This window comes from Pseudonaja textilis, chromosome 3 (assembly GCF_049901715.1).
Source record: "Pseudonaja textilis isolate UNSWEBS1 chromosome 3, rPseTex1.2, whole genome shotgun sequence".
In the NCBI taxonomy this organism is placed as follows: domain Eukaryota; kingdom Metazoa; phylum Chordata; class Lepidosauria; order Squamata; family Elapidae; genus Pseudonaja; species Pseudonaja textilis.
In genome coordinates, this window is record NC_141992.1 from 6,167,195 (window position 1) to 6,175,108 (window position 7,914).

General features: G+C 50.3%; 1 protein-coding gene across 2 annotated transcripts in view; it reads right to left on the reverse strand.

The window, feature by feature from the left end:
- Nucleotides 1-7,663, reverse strand: part of ZNF512B (zinc finger protein 512B) — a 49,384-nt gene extending 41,721 nt beyond the window's left edge. The window contains exon 1 of one of the 2 annotated variants that reach the window (XM_087928841.1): nt 7,401-7,663. The gene's annotated coding sequence lies outside the window, so the exon portion shown is untranslated. The remainder of the gene's footprint in view (nt 1-7,400) is intronic. The other variant, XM_087928842.1, reaches the window with a different exon arrangement.
- Between the last annotated feature and the right edge of the window lie 251 nt (nt 7,664-7,914).

Below are 7,914 nucleotides of genomic sequence, written 5' to 3' on the forward strand. Positions count from 1 at the left end.
GGGGGGGAAGGAGAAAAGGAAGAAGGGAAAAAAGGGACAATTAGAACATAGAACAGAATTGGAAGGGACCTTGTAGGTCATCTAGTCCAGTGGTTGCCAACCAGTGGGCTGGGGACCACTGGTGGTCCGCAAGAAAATTTTGGTGGTCCGCAGAGAAATGTTACCCCCAAAGCAATTAATCCAGGCTGCACAGGAACACAAGGCTGTGCCGCCCACATGGCCCGCGGAATACAAGGCTTGCGTGGCTTGCATTGCGAACAACACGAGGTAGTGAGGGGAGGGGAGAAGTGGGGGAAACTTGCCCCACTCGCCCCACGTGTCTTGCTTGGCCACCGGGCTGCTTCTTTCCGCTTCTTTCTTCTTCTGCTATTGGCTACACGCAAGGAAAGCAGCAAAAGTCTTTCTTTCTCTCCCCCAAACTCCGCCAGAAATGGGTCTTTGGGATGCTGCAAGGCCTCCTGCTCCAAGAGGCTGCACCAGCACTACAAGTCTCACAAAGACTCATTTCTGGCGTAGTTTGGGGGAGAAAAAGAAAGATTTCTGCTGCTTTCCTTGCATGAAACCAAAACACTCTCTCTCTCTCTCTCTCTGATTTTGATCCCCCAAAGTCTGATTTTGATCACCCCATTTTCCTACCGATCGATAATTTTTTATTTGGGATCACAGGATACCTTCTCCAGCTCCGTTCTCGGGGGGGGGGAAGAGAGAGACTTTTCACTTCATGAAAGGAAAGCAGCAGAATTCTGGGAGTTGAAGTCCACAATTGCCACAGTTGAACTGGCAGGGGAATTCTGGGAGTTGAACTACACAAGCCTTAAAGTTGCCAATGTTAAAGACCCCTGCCCTACATTCTTGTCGTCATATTCCCCTCACTGCAGCACTGACCAACGTTTTAAAATTTCTCTTTCTGCGCAACGCCTGTTCGGTTTTGTTCATTTCTCTATAGCAAACTTCTCCCACTTCAAAACTTGAAAGCTGTATTCCCTACTACGCCCACGGAACAAGGATTAAGGAAGGAGGATTAAGTGAAAACAGACACTTTTCCTCATCTTGCTGTTGCAGGCATTATGATTCAATTTTTATTTTATTTTTTAAAGGAAGGCAGAAGAGAGGGAGAAAGTCAGTAGTATTATTTGATTTTTTTAAAAATATTCTTTTTAAAATCCCACCTTTCTTATTTTTATAAATAACTCAAGGCAGCGAATATACCCAATATATATTTTGCCTCCTTTTCACCACAACAACATGCCTGTGAGGTGGGTTGGGCTAAGAGACAGCGACTGGCCCAAATCACTTGCCTAAACTGGACTAGAACTCACCATCTCCTGGTGATTGGGAAATCACCCAACCAGCTTTCATGGCTAAGGTGGGACTAGAACTCACAGTGTCTTGATGTTTGGCCCAAAGTCACCTAGCTGGCTTTCATCACTAAGATGGAACTAGAACTCACTGTCACCTGGTGACTGGCCGAAAGTCACCCAACCAGCTTTCATGGTTAAGATGGAACTAGAAATCACACTCTCCTGTTGACTGGCTCAAAGTAATTCAATCACTTTTCATGCCTAAAGCAGAATTAGAACTCAGGATCTCCTGCTATCTCTCCCTGTGCCTTCATCCCTACAGATAGTCCTCAACTGATGATCATAAGGGAGACTGCCCAAGTGATCAACCATGATTTTACTTGTTTTGGACAGTCCTTAAGCAAATATTGCAATCCTTAAGCAAATCCTTAGAGCCATTTTTGGTCAAAAATGACGTAAAACGCAGTTACGTGATCATTGGGATGTGGCAAAGTCCACTGGCCAAGTGCCCAAAATGCAGTCACATGATGAGGGAAGGGGGAGGCGGCCATCCCTCTGATAACAGATAATCAGAGTTGGAAGGGACCTTGTAGGTCATCTAGTCCAACCCCCCGCCCAAGCAGCAGATCCTAAACCATTTCTGACAAATGGCAGTCCAATCTCTTTCTGAAAGTCTCAAGTGATGAATCTCCCACAAATTCCGAGTGCAACTTCTGTTCCATTGGTTGATTGTTCTCACTGACAGAAAATTTCTCCTTATTTCCAGGTTGAATCTCTCCTGGATCAGTTTCCATCCATTGTTCCTTGTCTGGCCCACTCAAAAGATGTTGAGTCTCTCAGGGCCTGCCCCAAAGAAGAGGGAGTCAAGCTATTCTCCAAAGCACCCAAGGGCAGGACAAGAAGCAATGGGTGGAAACTAAACAAGGAGAGGAGCAACCTAGAACTCAGGAGACATTTCCTGACAGTGAGAACAATTAATCAGTGGAACTGCTTGCCACCAGAAGTTGTGAATGCTCCAACACTGGAAGTTTCGAAGAAGAGATTGGGCAACCATTTGTTTGAAATGGTTTAGGGTTTCCTGCCTGAGCAGGGGGTTGGACTAGAAGACCTCCAAGGTCCCTTCCAACTCTGTTATTCATTTCTATTCTATCCGAACTTCAGAACCAGGTTGTCACCAACCCCCGGAGAGTCTCCTCATAACTTCGAACACTCACTTAGCGACCGATCGTAAGTCAATAGACTACCTGTAGAGCAAGCTGGCTCTCGGGCCCATTTCGCAGCAAATGTTTTGAAAAGGATCCGGTTGAAAACCGGGGATCCATCCCAGCAACGCAAAGGCCACCTGAAGGTTTGCTATTGCAAAGGATTAGCGAGGCTGCTCCTTTCCATATGCCAGCTGTCGTTAAAGGGCAAATGCGAACAACAACAACCATCCCCGTTTTAAAGGATGCTAAATGGTACCCGGTGGGGGCTTTTCGGCAAAGGCCTTAATTTTAGCAATGGCCTCCTCACTCCAACAGCTCTCTTCAGTCCAGAGATCAGCCCTGCAAAAGGATTTCTGGACTGATCTCCAGCAGGATTAATCGACCTGGGAATAATGCTGATCCAGTCCTACAGAGGAATGATGGAGTCTGTCATCTGCACCCCTATAACTGCCTGGTTTGGTTCTGCAACCCAACAGGACAGACACAGACTTCGGAGGATAATTAGGACTGCAGAAAAAACCATTACTTCCAACCTGCCTTCCACTGAGGACCTGTATACTGCATGAGTCAAAAAGAGGGTTGTGAAAATATTTACAGACCCCTCACAACCTGGACATAAACTGTTTCAACTCCTACCCTCAAAACGACGCTATAGAGCACTGCACACCAGAACAAGAAGAGTTTTTTCCCTGAACGCCATCACTCTGCTAAACAAATAATTCCCACAACACTGTCCAGCTATTTACGAAGTCTGCACTACTATTACTGTTAATCTTCTCATCACTCCTTATCACCCATCTCCTCCCACTTGTGACTGTATGACTGTAACTTTGTCGCTGGTATCCTTACAATTTATATTAACTGTTTCCTAGCATGACTGGATTGCTTATTGTACTATTAAGTGTTGTATGTGATGATTCTTGACTCTTGACGAATGTATCTTTTCTTTTATGTACATTGAGAGCACCTGCACCAAGACAAATTCCTTATGTGTCCAATCACACTTGGCCAATAAAGAATTCAATGCAATGCAATTCAATTCAATTCTATTCTTATTGTACCCTATGGCTATTATTAAGTGTTGTACCTGATGATTCTTGAAAAATGTATCTTTTCTTTTTATGTACACTGAGAGCATTTGCACCAAGACAAATTCCTTGTGTGTCCAATCATACTTGGCCAATAAAGAATTCTATTCTATTCTATTCTATTCTATTCTATTCTATTCTATTCTATTCTATTCTATTCTATTCTATTTCTATTTCTATTCTATTCTATTCTTATTCTACCCTATGGCTATTATTAAGTGTTATACCCGATGATTCTTGAAAAATGTCTCTTTTCTTTTATGTACACTGAGAGCATTTGCACCAAGACAAATTCCTTGTGTGCCCAATCATACTTGGCCAATAAAGAATTCTATTCTATTCTATTCTGTTCTGTTCTGTTCTGTTCCTAATTAAACAAGCTGGATTCATCCAAAGCCAGGCAAAAACCTAACCAAGGTTCAAAGAAAAACCGGAAAGTCCACACCCATTTGCACTACTCAGGTGACCCTGACGACACAGAAAACCTCCGAGTGGCCTCAACGACCCTCTAAAAGGAAGCAAATGACCTGCAAGGCGTATAAACCCTTCCATTCCCCACCATCCAGTCAGAGCTGAAGAAGCTTCTTGGGTAAGAAGTGAAACGTCTTCAGAAGAAAAACCAGGAAGTCCAGTTGCCTCCTGCAAAAAGCACTTTGGGGACAACCATGACCTGGATGACAGAGAATCTCCACAGACACTTAAAGGTGTCGTGTGAATGCCGGCCCAGAGTCACAGGCTAGCTAAGCCCTTTTCAAACCCATCCAATCCCCGGTTGTGTGAATTCGGGCCAACACCTTTCCCATTTCCAAAATATAAATGTGCTGGAGAGGGATGCCTGTCGACTTCCTGTCGTTTGATCATGTTGCCTATACCGACAAGTCCTCGACCTACAGCGGTTCACTTAGTGACGATTCAACGTTACACTGAAAGTGACTTATGACCGTTTTTCACACTTAACGACCGTCGCAGCAATCCCTATGGTCACGTGATCAAAATTCAGGCGCTTGGCAACTGACTCAGATTTATGACGGGATCAGGCGATCCCCTTCTGCGACCATTCTGACAAGCCAAGTCAATGGTAGAAGTCAGATTCACCGCGCCATCGTGCTACTCACTTAACAACGGCAGGAATTCACTTAACCACGGGGACAAGAAAGATTTTGCCAAATGGGGCAAAACGCCCTTAAGAAATGTCTTGCTTAACAACAGAAATTGGGGGCTCCATTGTGGTCGTTAAGTCGAGGACTAACTGTATAGCAGGGGGAATCAAAAGACAGCGTGGCCCTCAAAGTGACCTCAGGTGACCCAATCTGCGGAGGGCAGACTTCGCCGGAGCCTCCCCTCCCTGGGTCAGAAAAGGGTTGGACTAGATGACCTTCAAAGGTCCCTTCCAGCTCTTACAAAGCTATGATCCCTGTCAAGAAGCTTTCCAGCAAGGCCCGCTGACAATTTCCTGGGGCAGCCTTTCCTCCAATCAGGAAGCAACGCCCCCATGTCCTCAACTTATAGCCATCCATTCAAAGTTACGACGGCACTGAAAAAAAAAAGCGACCGGTAACCAGTTTTTCCCACTTAAAAAAATAACCCGGTTTGCAACATCCCCATGGTCAGAAATCGGATGCATGGCAACTGGGGTTGTATTTACGACGGTGGCACTGGGCGGGTGGGGAGCCAGATTCGCTTAATGTCCCCACAATGTCCTTAACAATTGCAGCGCTTTGCTTAAGAACTCTGGTCCAAAACAAAACAAAACAAAAAAATCCCCAAACCCTGGTCGTAAAACGAGGCGCACCTCACTTAACCGCCTAGCTTAGCAATGGAAATGTTGGGCTCCGGGAGGGTCGTCGTAAATCAAGGACTACCTCAAAAAGGCTCTTCTTAGCCTAGGTGCCCCCACTCCACCCCCTGCTCCTCCTGGGGGTACCCCAATATCCTGGCCTGGCACCCCCAAGATATCTAGCACCCCCCCACCCCCCATAACCCCAGCCTTCTCCGGGAGGGAGGGTCTCAATGGCTCCCCAATCTTTGTGGCAAGCTTGATTGGAGCCTTGAGGGGCAGCAGAGCCTAGTGGCCAGAGCCTTTTCCCCCCACCCGTGACCTCAAGGTGACCTGTTGAGACAGCCCCCCCTGCCCCCGGTCTCCGAGCCCCCCAGGGGCGGCTGCAGGGAGGGGGAGACAGACCCGCCGCCTCTCCTGTCGCTGGAAGGGATGTAGGTAGGCTGCCCAGCAGGGGGAGGAAAAAAGAAAAGAAAAGGCCCCTTTCCCTTTCCTAAAAGTGCTTTCCCTCCCCCTCCCCTCACTTTCGCTTTCTCCTTCCCTTTCCCTTTCTTTCTTTTTCTTTCTTTTTGCAAACACTGCCCCAAAGGAAAGGGAAAGCGGAGGAGCCCAGGGGGCTGGGGAGGGGGATGAAGAGTGGGTGGGAGAGAGAGAGAAAAGACGGGTTGCTCTCTCTTGCAAAAATAAAAATAAAACGGGAGCAGCCCCTCCCCATTTAAAAAAACGTGACCCCCATTGCACCCCGATTTTGCACAAACATGCCCGCACCTCCCTCCCTCCTTCCTTTACTCCTTGCTTCCCTCCTCCCACACTCAGTCCTTCCTTCTTTCCTTCCCTCCCCCTCCTTCCCTCCCTCTTTCTCTCACTCCTTCCTTCACTCCTCCCTCCCTCCTTCTTTCCTTCCCTCCCCCTCCTTCCTTCTTTCCTTCCTTCTTTCCTTCCTTCTTTCCTTTCCTTCCCTCCCCCACCCTCCTTCCTTCCTCCCCCTCCTTACTTCTTTCCTTCCCTCCCCCTCCTTCCTTCTTTCCTTTCCTCCCCTCCTTCTCTCCTTCCTTACTTCCCTCCCCCTCCTTCTCTCACTCCTTCCTTCACTCCTCCCACCTTCTTTCCTTCCCTCCCCTCCTTCTCTCCTTCCTTCCCCCTCCTTCTCTCACTCCTTCCTTCACTCCTCCCTCCCTCCCTCCCTCCTTCTTTCCTTCCCTCCCCCTCCTTCTCTCCTCCCTCCCTCCCCTTCCTTCCCTCCTCCCTCCCTCCTTCCTTCTTTCCTTCCCTCCCCTCCTCTCCTTCCTTCTTTCCTTTCCTTCCCTCCCCACCCTCCTTCCTTCCTTCCCTCCACCTCCTTCCCTCCCTCCTTCTTTCCCTCCTCCCTCCCTCTCTCCTTCCTTCTTTCCTTCCCTCCCCCACCCTCCTTCCTTCCCTCCCTCCTTTCTTTCCCTCCCTCCCTTCTTCCTTCTTTCTTTCCCTCCCCCTCCTTCCTTCGCCCCTTACCTCCCTCTCCCTCCTTCCTTCCTTCCTTCCTTCTTTCTTTCCTTTCCCTCCCGCGCCAGCCAAGCCAGCAGCTTCCCCCTCCTCCTCCTCCCGCTCTCCCCCACCCACCCCAACCCCAGCCCCGGGGGTGAGTGGGGAGGGGATCCCACGGTGCAAAAACACGAGTGCGTCGCCAAAGGAGCGGGGGGGGGAGGGAGAGGGGGAGCGGGCGGGCGTCGGGCCGAAGCAAGCCGGGGCGGCCCGAACCCGATCCTCGAAACGCCCCGGGAAAGCAACGAAGCAAAATGGCGACTTTTGCTTTCTTTCTTTCTTTCTTTTTTTTTTTAAATGCAGAAAGGAGGGATGGCAGAGGGAGAAGGGAGGAAGGGAGGAAAAGAGGGAAGGAAAAGGGAGGAGGCTCCTCGCCTCCCGCGGAAAAGAAGCCCCGGGGAGGCGGGCGGGCGGGCGGGCAGAGAGGGCGAGTCGGGCCGGGGGCGCTGGGGTGGCGGGGAAGAACGGGCCGGGGGCGGCCGAGCCAAGGCGGCAGGCCGGCCTGGCTTACCTCCGAGCGGCCGGCCAGCTCTCCTCCTCCTCCTCCTCTTCCTCCTCTTCCACGCGCGGAGCCCCACGCGAGCCCAGCCAGCCCGCAGCCGCCGCGACGCGCCCGGCCAAAGCGCCGCCGGATCATGCGCGGAGACCCCCCCACCTTCTCCTCCTCCTCCTCTTTCTCCTTTCCTTCTCTCCTCCTCCTCTTCTCCTTCCTCCTTCCCTTCTTCCTCCTCCTCCTCCTCCTCTCCTTCTCCCCTTGACAGTTTCACCCTCGGCGCCTGCAATTCTCGCGGGATTATTTTAACCGGCCGGCGGGGGGACTCGGCCCCTCCGGAGCGGGGGGAGAGGAGGGGGAAGGGATCCCGAGTGTGGGGGGCGGTAGAAAAGATCCCGCGGAGGAGGAGGAGGAGGAAGAAGAGGAGGCGACGGGTCTCTCTCTCTCTCACACACACACACCCGCACGTACCTTGGGGGAAGCGAGGCGAATGGGAAGTAGGGGGACTCTTGGGTCTTCGGGGAGCCTAACT